The following is a 13,783-nucleotide window of genomic DNA, read 5'->3' as shown; positions in this document are numbered from 1 at the left end:
TCTGCCTGCTGATGCAGGGGACACAGGTTCGTGCCCCCATCCGGGAAGATCCCACATGCCACGGAGCGCCTGGGCCTGTGAGCCATGGCCGCTGAGCCTGCACGTCTGGAGTCTGTGCTCTGCAACAGGAGAGGCCACGGCAGTGAGAGGCCCGCGTACAGAAAAAAAAAAAAAAAAAGATGCTCAACATCACTAATCATTAGAGAAAGGCAAATCACAACTACAATGAGGTATCACCTCACACTGGTCAGAATGGCCATTATCACAAGGTCTACAAAAAACAAATGCTGGAGAGGGTGTGGAGAAAAAGGAACCCTCTTGCACTGTTGGTGGGAATGTAAATTGACACAGCCTCTATGAAGAACAGTATGGAGGTTCCTTAGAAAACTAAAAATAGAACTACTACATAACCCAACAATCCCAAACATATACACTGAGAAAACCATAATTCAAAAAGAGTCATGTAACACAATGTTCACTGTAGCACTATTTACAATAGCCAGGACATGGAAGCAACCTAAGTGTCCATAGACAGATGAATGGATAAAGAAGATGTGGCACATATATACAATGGAATATTGCTCAGCCATAAAAAGAAACGAAATTGAGTTACTTGTAGTGAAGTGGATGGACCTATAGTCTGTCATACAGACTGAAGTAAGCCAGAAAGAGAAAAACAAATACCACATGCTAACACATATATATGGAATCTTAAAAAAAAAAAAAATGGTTCTCATGAACCTATGGGCAGGACAGGAATAAAGACACAGATATGGAGAATGGACTTGCGGACATGGGGAAAGGGAAGGTGGGATGAAGTGAAAGAGTAACACTGACATATATATACTACCACATGTAAAATAGATACCTAGTGGGAAGCAGCTGCATAGCACAGGGAGATCAGCTTGGTGCTTTGTGACCACCTACAGGGGTGGGATAAGGAGGGTGGGAGGGAGACTCAAGAGGGAGGAGATATGGGGATATACATATGCATATAGCTGATTCACTTTGTTATACAGCAGAAACTAACACAACACTGTAAAGCAATTATACTCCAATAAAGATTTTTTTTTAAATGTCTTTTCAGCAGCTACTGATGGCTTCCTAGACTCCTTGTTTCATTTGTTGATATTATCTATTATATTAACAGACTTGATACTAAGGATCCTTGCACTGATGTAATACACCCTTGCGGGTCAAAATGTACTATTAGTCCGTTATTTCATATCTAGATTCTATTGGCTAATATTGTATTTAGAAATTTTGCATTTCTAGATGTAAGTGAGATTGACCTTTTTTGATAGCATTTTTAATCAGGGATAAAAGTATCGGGCTGGCCAAAAAGTTTGTAACATCTTATGGAGAAACCCGTACGAACTTTTTGGCCAACCCAATATGTGTACTTCACAGAATGCACTGAGTAGCTTTGCATCTTTAATAACATACAATACAGTTTTTTAAAAAAACTATATGTTGTTTATAAACTAAATAAAAGTCAGCTGTGAAACCATCTGTTATGCTGCCTCTTTCAAGGACAGATCTTCAATGACCTTTTCAATCCTTGAGCAAGAACTGGTCAATTCAACTTTTCTGCTTCTTGGGTCAATTTTATTAATTTATATTTTGGTATAAAATTATCCATTAGGGCTTCCCTGGTGGCGCAGTGGTTGAGAGTCCGCCTGCCGATGCAGGGGACATGGGTTCGTGCCACGGTCCGAGAAGATCCCACGTGCCGCAGAGCGGCTGGGCCCATGAGCCATGGCCGCTGAGCCTGCGCGTCCGGAGCCTGTACTCCGCAACGGGAGAGGCCACAACAGTGAGAGGCCCGCGTACCACAAAAAAAAAAAAAAAATTATCCATTAATCTTGACTTTCAACTTTGGCATCATGGCATAACATGTAGTATTCTCAAGAAGGTTTGCATAAAATTCCGTTAACCTCTCCTATACCTGGGTATCTATGATGTCTCCTTCCTCATTCTTAATATTGCATATTTTTACTCCATTTTCTTCTCTTCTATATGAGGTTTATCTAATTCATCAGTCCTTGCAAAGAACCAGCTTTGGGATTTATCCTTTCCACTATTTTTGTTTTGTTGTTTCCAATTCCATTAATTACAGTTTTATCTTTAATCCACATGTCCTATTTGGTTTCTGTTTTATTTTCTTAATCCCTAAATATGGGAACTGAATTCTCTTAGTTTTATTTACTTAATAATAAAAGTATTTAAACTATATATTTTCTTCTTAATACCAATGTTTGCCAATGGGATGGAAATATTCTTCTCACTGCTTTCCAGACAGTATGTTATCTCACTTTTGACTGTAAAATGTTTTAAGTGCATCAATACAAGGTTGGATATATATATACATATACGTATATATACGTATATATATGTATATATATTCATGACTGAACACTACACATCAGTTTAACTTCACGAACTGGATGGATAATTTATCAACATGAATAGATCTAAAGGACATAATGTTGAATGGAAAAAAAGGAAGATGAAAAATAATACATTCTCTATGATACCACTGAAGTAAAAATTTAAAACCTGAGGGAAGAATACATTAGGAGTTTGGGATTATCAGATACAAACTACTATATATAAAACAGGTAAACAAGGTCCTACTGTATAGCACAGGGAACTATACTTAATTATCCTGTAATAAACTATAATGAAAAAAATGTGAAAAATATATATATGTACAACAGAATCACTTTGCTGTACACCAGAAACTAATACAACATTGTAAATTAACTATACTTCAGTTAAAATAAAAAAAAAACAAAAAAAATAAGAAAACAATGTTCAAAAAAAATAAAGCCCCAAAACAAAACATGCATAATAGCACATTGTATCTGTATGTACATATCCACTGTAAAAGGATAAAAATACAGTTTTGAAGGTTATGTACTCAGAATGTTGCCTCACAGCAAAGAAGAAAGGAGGACTAGAGAAAGATCAGTTATCTCCATTCTGCTATTAATGTTCTGGTATTTAAACAGCTTAATGAGAATTAATTTGCAGATAACATGATACTATACACAGAAAATCCTAAAGATGCTACTAGAAAACTACTAGAGCTAATCAATGAATTTGGTAAAGTTGCAGGATACAAAATTAATACACAGAAATCTCTTGCATTCCTATACACTAACAACGAAAGATCAGAAAGAGAAATTAAGGAAATAGTCCCATTTACCATCACAACAAAAAGAATAAAACACCTATGAATAAACCTACCTAAGGAGGCCAAAGACCTGTACTCAGAAAGCTATAAGATACTGGGACTTCCCTGGTGGTCCAGTGGTTAAGAATCCGCCTTCCAATGCAGGGGACACGGGTTCGATCTCTGGTCGCGGAAGTAAGATCACACATGTCACGGGGCAACTAAACCTGCATGCTCTGGAGCCTGTGCACCACAACTAGAGAGCCCGCGTGCCGCAACTACTGAGCCCCCACATTCAAGAGCCCGCACACCACAACTAGAGAGAAGCCTGCTCACTGAAACGACAGATCCCACATGCCGCAACAAAGATTCTGCACACTGGAACTAAGACCCGACACAGCCTAATACATAAAAATAAATAAATTTATTTTTTAAAAAAGAAAATTATAAGATACTGATGAAAAAAATCAAAGATGAACAAACAGATGGAGAGATATACGATGTTCTTGGATCAGAACAATCAATACTGTGAAAATGACTATACTACCCAAAGCAATCTACAGATTCAATGCAATCCCCATCAAATTACCAATGGCATTTTTTCATAGAATTAGAACAAAACATTTTACAATTTGTATGGAAACACAAAAGACCCCAAATGGCCAAAGCAATCTTGAGAAAGAAAAACGGAACTGGAGGAATCAGGCTCCCTGACTTCAGACTATACTACAAAGCTACAGTAATCGAGAGAGTATGATACTGGCACAAAAACAGAAATACAGATCAATGGAACAGGGTAAAAAGCCCAGAGATAAACCCACGCACCTATTGTCACCTAATCTATGACAAAGGAGGCAAGAATATACAATGGAGAAAAGACAGTCTCTTCAACAAGCGATGCTGGGAAAACTGGACAGCTACATGTAAAAGAATGAAATTAGAACACTCCCAAACATCATACACAAAAATAAACTTAAAATGGATCAAAGACCTAAATGTAAGGCCAGACACTATAAAACTCTTATAGGAAAACATAGGCAGAACACTCTTTGACATAAACTGCAACAAGATCTTTTTTGATCCACTTCCTAGAGTAATGAAAATTAAAACAAAAATAAACAAATGGGATCTAATTAAACTTAAAAGCTTTTGCACAGCAAAGGAAACCATAAACAAACGAAAAGCCAACCCTCAGAATGGAAGAAAATATATGCAAGTGAAGAAACCAACAAGGGTTTAATCTCCAAAATATACAAATCTACAAAACTATTAATCTACAAAACTCTAAGACTCCTCTGGAAGCTTGGGGATCACAGGTTGGGAATTACTAGAGAGCAAAAGATATTCAAACTGTGCATGGAAATTAAGGCTTTCCATAATTTGACCTCAATTTGTCCTGACCTTTGCAATCTTTTACCAGACAACTTTTCCCTCTATCTACCCTATCTGGACAATTTGAAATCTCCCCAGCAATAATAATGGTAATAACAACTGAAAAATCTTCCAGGTTGAAATGACAGCATCATGCTGTATGATGTACAGCTTTGGCAGGGGCTCAAGTGCCCATCTGTAGATTCAAAACTGCTTCTGAAGATATTACTTTTAAGGGGGTGGGGAAGATATTACTTTTTAGCAGTACAATCCCCAAGTCTTCAGGCCCCAAATTCTGACCCGGTCATCCTAATAAAAGAATAGCAGACATTCAAGTTTTAATACAGGAAAAGCATAGGGACCAGTGTTATTAATATTTGTTACACATCAAGACATAGTTGGTAACCTAAGGAGAACCTTTTAATATTGAAAAACTGCCTGTATTCCATTATCTAGTCTATTCCAAAAAGTAAAGCTATTTATAAAGAATCAGAATCAAGCGACTGTGACAAAAAAATTTGTCATGAGAACTGGTTGCTAATTTATTAGTTACACAGAAGATTAATATGAATCCAGAAGAAACTCTGTATTAGCAGATGGCAGAACTGTTCAAAATTCTTAACAAAAATCTGGATAAAGACACAGAAGACAGGCTAGTTAAAACTAATTATAAAATTATAAAAATAATTAAAGAAATGACATTTTATTTAGAAAAATGAGCTAAGATTAACAAGGATGGATATAGTATTCTATATTGGCATTAAAAGAGTCTACTGTCAGGGGCTTCCCTGGTGGCACAGGGGTTGAGAATCTGCCTGCCAATGCAGGGGACACGGATTCGAGCCCTGGTCTGCGAGGATCCCACATGCCGCGGAGCGACTGGGCCCGTGAGCCACAACTACTGAGGCTGCGCGTCTGGATCCTGTGCTCCGCAACAAGAGAGGCCGCGATAGTGAGAGGCCCACGTACCACGATGAAGAGTGGTCCCTGCTCGCCGCAACTAGAGAAAGCCCTCGCACAGAAACGAAGACCCAACACACCCAAAAATAAATAAATTAATTAATTAATTAAAAAAAAAGTCTACTGTCTAAAGTAAGGCCAAAAAAAGGGTTTCAGGTATTTAGATTCTAGATGCTAAAAGACGAAGGAAACAACAGTGCAGTTCTCACTCAATTTAACAACAGAATAGGTTTCACAATAAAAAGAGAAGCCAGTCTTATTGTACTCATAAACTAAGTAGATTATTTAGTGAACGTTTTATTTATGAAGAACGTTAAAAGCTACAGAATACAAATGCCTTCCATAGACAGTCTTAAATAATTTGAAAACTGTATCCTCATAAAGACAACACTATGGCTAAAAGTAAAGTTTCCGGAGCAAGGCTACCTGGGTTCAAATCCAAGCTCCACTATGTCCTAGGTTTGTGACCAGGGTTAAGTCACTTCTCTGTGCCTCAGTTCCCTCATCTATAAAATTGAGATAATTACAAAAATCTACCTCGTGGAGTTGGGGGGGTGTTATATAACACATTTGTTAACATACATAAATTACTTCGAACAGAGTGAGAGTAAGCACTCAATAAATGTTAACTATTATGAGCAAAAATTGAAAGTATGGATGTTATGTTTAGACAGCAGAAGGCAAAAGTTGGAGGACTTGAGGGGAGTTCCCTGGCGGTCCAGTGGTTAGGACTCGGCACTTTCACTGCCCAGGCCCTGGCTGGGGGACTACAATCCCGTAAGTCGCTCCAAGCAGCCAAAAAAAAAAAAAAGTTGGAGGACTTGATACATGCATTCCAATTATTTGGACATGACCAAAGTAAGAGAGATCTTTTCTTTTTTACGTAACTTGAGAAATTTAGAAATAGCAACTCCAGTCAATGGTGAATATTTTCAACAATTAGAGTTATATAAAAATGGAAAGTAGAATCTTGGGAAGTAGGATGTTCCCCATCATTGTTACACACAGAGGCTGGAAGACCAACTGTCAGGTGTTTCAAAGGACAGCATTTTGCCCTAAAGTCAATTCTAAGATTCTCTGACTGCAGAAAAACTGATTTGTCTGTCAGTAGTTTCAACCTATACAACTGTTCCATTACTACAACTAATCTGACTAGTTCAACTGTACTATTTTATCTTTTACTTTTTTAAACAGTTTTTTTAAAAATAATTATTTATTTTTGGCTGCATTGGGTCTTTGTTGTTCTGCCTGGGATTTCTCTAGTTGCAGCGAGCGGGGGCTACTTTTTGTTGCAGTGCGCGGGCTTCTCATTGTGGTGGCTTCTCTTGTTGTGGAGCACGGGCTCTAGGCGCATGGGCTTCAGTAGTTGTGGCTTGCAGGCACTAGAGCGCAAGGCTCATTGGTTGTGGTGCACGGGCTTGGTTGTTCCGGGGCACGTGGGATCTTCCCGGACCAAGGATCAAACCCATGTCCCCTGCATTGGTAGGAGGATTCTTAACCACTACACCACCCTGGAAGCCCCCAACTGTACTATTTTATTTTATTTTTAATTTTATTTATTATTTTTAGCTGTGTTGGGTCTTTGTTGCTGTGTGCGGCTTTCTTCTAGTTGAGGCAAGTGGGGGCTGCTCTTCGTTGCAGTGCATGTGCTTCTCATTGCGGTGCCTTCTCTTGTTGCGGAGCACGGGCTCTAGGTGGGCAGGCTTCAGTAGTTGTGGCATGTGGACTCAGTAGTTGTGGTTTGCAGGCTCTAGAGCGCAGGGTCAGTAGCTGTGGCGCACAGGCTTAGTTGCTCCACAGCATGTGGGATCTTCCTGGACCAGAGCTCGAACCCATGTCCCCTGCACTGGCAGGTGGATTCTTAACCACTGTGCCACCAGGGAAGCCCAACTGTACTATTTTATTTTGTTTTGGTTTTTGGTGTTTGTTTTTGCGGTACACAGGCCTGTCACTGTTGTGGCCTCTCCCGTTGCAGAGCCCAGGCTCAGCGGCCGTGGCTCACGGGCCCGGCCGCTCTGCGGCATGTGGGATCTTCCCGGACCGGGGCACGAACCCGCGTCCCCTGCGTTGGCAGGCGGACTCTCAACCACTGCGCCACCAGGGAAGCCCCCAACTGTACTATTTTAAATACTAGGTTTCAAAATTATTTTAATTGTAAAAATACAACATTATAATAACCTTACAGCTTATTTTTCCATATTTACCATAGAAGAAAATTACTATACAACAAAAGCAAGCCAAAAACATTGACAATAGAAGTATTAATATCAGCAGAGTACAATAGGCAGAAAAGTTTATTTTATTCTAAATCAATCCATAGTAAGAGTCCGTGGAGACTTTTAATCTATAAAATATGCTGATGAGCACTTTTTAAAAAAATATATTTGGGCTTCCCTGGTGGCGCAGTGGTTGAGAGTCCACCTGCCGATGCGGGGGACACAGGTTCGTGCCCCGGTCTGGGAAGATCCCACATGCCGCGGAGCGGCTGGGCCCGTGAGCCATGGCCACTGAGCCTGCGCATCCGGAGCCTGTGCTCTGCAACGGGAGAGGCCACAACAGTGAGAGGCCCACGTACTGCAAAAAAAAAAAAAAAATTTATTTGTTTGGTTGTGCCGGGTCTCAAGTTGTGGCTCATGGGCTCCTTAGTTGTGGCATGCGAACTCTTAGTTGCAGCACACATGTGGGATCTAGTTCCCTTACCAGGGATCGAACCCGGGCCCCCAGTGGATAAGACGTGGAGTCTTATCCACTGCACCACCAGGGAAGTCCCCTGATGAACACTGTTTTATTTTTTAATTAATTAATTTATTTATGGCTGCGTTGGGTCTTCGTTGCTGTCCGCGGGCTTTCTCTACTTTCGGCGAGCGGGAGATACTCTTCATTGTGGTGCACGGCCTTCTCATTGCGGTGGCTTCTTTTGTTGCAGATCATGGGCTCTAGGCGCGCAGGCTTCAGTAGTTGTGGCACACGGGCTCAGTAGTTGTGGTGCACAGGCTTAGTTGCTCCGCGGCATGTGAGCTTCCCCGACCAGGGCTTAAACCTGTGTCCCCTGCATTGGCAAGCAGATTCTTAAACAATGTGCCACCAGGGAAGTCCCCTGATGAGCACTTTTAAGAACTGTGTTTCCTGTCCTTTAAACAAATATTCTAGCAAACACAAACTCCTTAAAATCTTCACACAGATCTCACAGTCCTATAACTCTTCCCCTAATCGTTCTTAATTTTCATTCAAACCATAACAAAGAAAAAGAAATTTAGTACTAATCTTCTAATTTCCCTTTTCTTAAAAACATCTGTCCCTTTGACCCTTAACAGTCTAATTAATGAGAGGCTTACTGAGTCTATTAAGAGAACTATATAATCTCCTAATTGATTGCTCTACCTGCAATCTAGCTGTTCTAGAACCTATTCTTAACACTGCCACAATAAACCACCCAAAAGCATAGCTCCAACCCGGCAACCTTGCTTTAAATAAAATTCCTTAATCAAGATTTGTAAACATTAATCAGCATTTCCTACAAAGAAAAAAAATCTGTCCAATAACAGCAAAGTATAGTCAATTGTAGCCTTATCTAGTTGAAATAATTGTGACAAACACTAGGCAGAGGGGGAAGAGAGAAGAGGGAGGAAGCAAGAGGAAGAGAAATGGAGAACAAGAATCAATGAATATAACAGAGTTCTAATAGAAGCACAAACCAGCTGATGGTAATTTTCACCCTAAGTCACTTCTGAGCAAGATGGAGGGGTAATTAAATTAACAGAATATCAACATTATGGGACAGTCATTAAAACTACTTAAGTAGAACATGTAGAATCATGGAAAAACAATTGCAACCACCATATTCAAATGAGAACCACTCTAAGAAATTTTGTCAATTTTTTTCTTTACCAGAATATTGTTGATTATAAAAAAGAATCAGAATTTATTCATCTAAATAATGCCTCTACTAAAAATATTGGCAATTCCTCCTTCAGGATTTTATAAATAGTTAAAAAATGTAAGAAATTTTCTTATTCTATGTCACATTCAGTCTCATATTTTCACCATACTGCCATATTTCAGGACGAGCTAGCCCCAGGCATTTAGAGGCTAATTTAACAAAGGCCCAATCAAGTATGGGTCAGACACTGTGTATCTAGTAGGGGTGGCAGCACTGTTCAAATCTCCACCCTACTTTCCCTTTTGAATGACTGGTCACCTACACTCTACTTTATCAACATTCTTCAACACACTGTAATTCCTTTATTCTCCTGAAATAACTAATTTGAATGTCAGTGACCTTCTGTCAACCCTCCTCAATCACAAGTTACATAACTCTCAAAGCTCAGTGCCATTTTAGCATCCCTCCTCATTTTCTATATTCTACCAGTTACCAAATTCTACTGCTTGCTTCTTTTATCCATCACTTCTCAACTCGCGTTTCTTCTAGATCTCCACCTAAATTGAGGCTTTTATTTCACATCTTGATTATTTAATAAGAATACCTATTAACAGACACAGTTGACATCCGGCCCCCATCCCTTCAGCTCATCTTGCAGCTGGTACAGATAGTATCCTGACAGCTTCCCACCTCCACCAACAGGAGCCTGCCCAACCCTAGCTAACACAATGGGAAGTGCTCGAAACATTTCAAGAACAATTTCCATCAGTGAGGACTGGAGTAGGTGGAAAAACTCCCCATCTACCCTTCAGTTAGTAGGACAATTCTAAGGCAGCTCTACAAAAATCTCCACAGGATTAACCCCCAGTTGCCCATCACTGGCTTTTTTTCCCTTTCCTGACTCTTTACCCACTCCCTCACTTGTGCTTCCTGGCATCTCACCTGCACCCATGTTATCTCAAGGTCTGCTTACAAGATAGCACTTTGGAGAAACTACAAGGGCCACAAAAGTGACACTATCGGGGCTTCCCTGGTGGCGCAGCGGCTGTGAGTCCGCCTGCCGATGCAGGGGACACGAGTTCATGCCCTGGTCCAGGAGGATCCCACATGCCGCGGAGCGGCTGGGCCCGTGAGCCATGGCCGCTGAGCCTGCGCGTCCGGAGCCTGTGCTCCGCAACGGGAGAGGCCACAACAGTGAGAGGCCCGCGTACTGCAAAAAAAAAAAAAAAAGGTGACACTATCAAGATCTTGCTTAACCTAAAGCTGCCCAAGTGTTCTCTTGGTCTCAATCATCTCCCAATTACAGCTCATTCTGCATTCATATGGATCACACACCTCTTCTAACCAAACATCTTCAATGAAGCCCTTCGTAATTTGTCTTTTTCATCTCCTATTTCTAACTTAGATAAATCATAACTTATTATCAGCCAAATTGTTGTACTGATCCTTTCTCAAATAGAAGTTGTACCTTTCCAGGAACGCAATAATCTATTGTTTTTAGAAATGTCCTCCAATATTCGCCTGTTGAAAACCTTGCAAAGCTCACTCATCTCAAATATCATCTCTATCAAGATTCAATCACAAGTCATGTCTCCCTCACCTAAATTCCTGATTGTAATAGTCATAAGACATTTTACCACAGTTCTGTAAAAACCTACCCTACTTGACTACAAGCCTGACTTTAAATTCTTTAAGGGTAGAAACCATGTTCCATTCTTTTTATTTTCCAAAGGGCTTTCTTTCCCTGATAGACCCATAGATATTGACCTACATAGCCTTCTAGAGTAACTTTTGAAAAGAACATTTATTTTTATATATGCATTCTTAAGTATTAGTACAAAATTCATGCTCCTTTTTATAGACAAACAAACTGAGCTTATCTCAGACTCTTTGGGACTAACCTATTTATCAAAATGCTCCTGAAATCACATGCAGACTTAAAAAAAAAGTTTAAAAACAACACTAAAGAAAGCTGTTACTTATTCCTTTATTTTTGGGAAATGACTACATTTCATGTTTCTCACCAAAAATCTTTCACCATGTATGTACTTCATTTCCTTGCAAAGAGTCCAGAGTCTGTCCCATGTTATACTTCACAGTGTTCCAATACTTAGCTGAATTCCAATTTATATCAAAGGTTACTTCAAGATTATTTCAGGCTTTAGGGAAATTCTGATCCTTACACAATCTCGAAATGCTTCTGTCATGGGAAAAGACTTTACTTCTTGGCATTTCTAACTCAGAGGACTGGCATGAGGATCAAATAAGATTGTATATGTGAAAGGTCACTGAAAATTCTAACAATAAATAAATGTAAAAATTATCTCCTTAACTCTGAATTTCAAACGATTAAAATAATCTATTTACTACAATCTAACGTCATTAAATGCACAGTTATTTTTTACAAATAGGTTATAAAGGCGTAAGTTATAAAGAGCTCAAGACAAAAAAGTGAAAGCTGGCTATAAACCAGATCAAAAATAAGAAGCAATCTTAAGTAGACTATCCCTCTTGCATATGGCAAGAGGTCAAATAGTTTATTCCTGCAATACTTTTGTACTGTCCTTTTTATTTTAATCCTGCCAAAGTAAATTAAATAACATAAAGCCCCCGGTGTAGTATAACTTATTACTATTACTTTTCCTTAAAATTAGCACTGTCTTTCAATAAGATTCCTACTTTTCCCCATGTTTATATTAATAGCATGAATTCACTAACAATATTCGTATTAGGTTCAAATCAAATAGCTTATTATCTGCTTTGGTCAGACCTTTCCAAATGATAGAATTGTCTCAACCAGAAGTGGAACTAGAACAGCCTCATTATTTTTTAAAACAAGTTTTCCTTAAAAGAAAAATAATCTGATTAAACTAAAAAATTCTACTATTCTATACATCTATTAAGCAATAAGTCTAGAGATCCTTATCGTAAGTTTAGAGCCTATGCTCCCGCCAGCGTTTTCCCCTCTGGCCCAATTTTCCCGGCCTTATACTGATTATATGAGACGTAAACCCTAAAAATACTTGAGTGCAAAACACCCATAGTCATCCAACAGCTCAATTTGCACCCTGTAAATATTCAAATGAAAAGCATTTTGTAGTAGGTAAAATATGTAAGAGTAACGGTCTGGGAAACCACACACCATGGAAACTGACTCAAACAAAAGCTGCGGATGGACAAACCGCAAGGAGTAACCGGTGAAACAGTAAGGATTAAATATTCGTCTAAGAAAAATTTCGGTGACGATGACGCCTAGGTTTTCCTGCTGACAACAATTAATAACGGGACCCCTGGGGCTGCACGAATGGGTCCGATCACCCCAACTACGCCGCAAAGCGAAACCAGAACCCAGGAGCCAGCGCACTGCGGGGCTTTCAGTCGCCTGCGCCCACCGTGCTGGGCTGATAAGCCGGCATGCGGAGACCGAGGAAAAGAGAGGAGGCCCGCTTCGGGACTCTTCTCACCCCTCCTTCCTCCCGCTTCCCAGGGGAGCGCCCCCTGGGGACCCTTCCTCAAATCTACGACTGACTCGCATCCTCCACCGCCCCTACTGGGGAGGCCACCAATCATCCCTGCAGCGCAGAGCACCGGAGGGGCCTAGGCCTTCTACCCACCCGCGCACCCACCACCACCCCGAACCAAGAAAAAGAGGCCGCTGCAGCAGCCACAGCCCCGGCGCGCGGGAGCGAAAACACAGACCGATCCCTAGCTGCAGGCGAGGCGCACTTCGACCCCGCGCCCCTCCCAACAGCTACGCGCTCACCTCCACGGCCTTCCCCACGGGCCCCGCCAGCGCGGCCGACGGTGGCCTGCGGCCGCACCTCCCACCAGCTCCTCTTTTCTTCCCCTGGCCTAGGAGGGGGCGGCGTCGCTTCTGGAAGGCCGGAAAACGGACCCGCAGCTCAGCCTGCGGGATACCAGCCTCCCGGCCACTTCCCGCAACGGCTCCAGCTCCTTCCGGTGTTTTCGCTACCGCCACCGGCTTCTAGGGCGTCGCAGGAGGGCGAGGAGGGCGGGCAGGGGCGGGGCTTCGAGGAAAGCTCGTCCCGCCTCTGGGGCGTGGCCGCGGAGAACGGCTCCAGGTGTGGAGACCCAAGCTGCTCTCACCGCTGGAACTTCCAAAGTAGCTAGCGGCACAGGGACTGTACGTGCAGAGCAGTTTTAGATCTGGGGCACTTTTCGTTTCTACACGTGTTCTTCCCCTCTTCTGCAGTCACACTACGACCATTAGCAGGTCTGTCTCTATGCATTACAGAATTTGTGTTAAGGCTGTCCACTGAAGGGCCTCAGGTTTCCGACCTTGTGCAAAGAAAAATTAGACTACTTAATTCAATTCAACCCTTTTCCCTTCCTCTCCTCTTTCTTCTCCCAACGTCTTAGGACATAGACTATCT

At 41.2% G+C, this 13,783-nt stretch overlaps 1 protein-coding gene across 6 annotated transcripts in view; it reads right to left on the bottom strand.

The window, feature by feature from the left end:
- Window positions 1–13,375, bottom strand: part of USP33 (ubiquitin specific peptidase 33) — a 71,337-nt gene extending 57,962 nt beyond the window's left edge. For 5 of the 6 annotated variants that reach the window (XR_009538897.1, XR_009538899.1, XR_009538898.1 and 2 more), the window contains exon 1: window positions 13,153–13,375. The gene's annotated coding sequence lies outside the window, so the exon portion shown is untranslated. The remainder of the gene's footprint in view (window positions 1–13,152) is intronic. The other variant, XM_060139723.1, reaches the window with a different exon arrangement.
- Between the last annotated feature and the right edge of the window lie 408 nt (window positions 13,376–13,783).

The sequence above is a fragment of the Lagenorhynchus albirostris genome, chromosome 2, assembly GCF_949774975.1.
Source record: "Lagenorhynchus albirostris chromosome 2, mLagAlb1.1, whole genome shotgun sequence".
NCBI lineage: Eukaryota > Metazoa > Chordata > Mammalia > Artiodactyla > Delphinidae > Lagenorhynchus > Lagenorhynchus albirostris.
The sequence above is the reverse complement of the archived record's forward strand: the minus strand, read 5'-3'. Positions and strand labels throughout refer to the sequence as shown.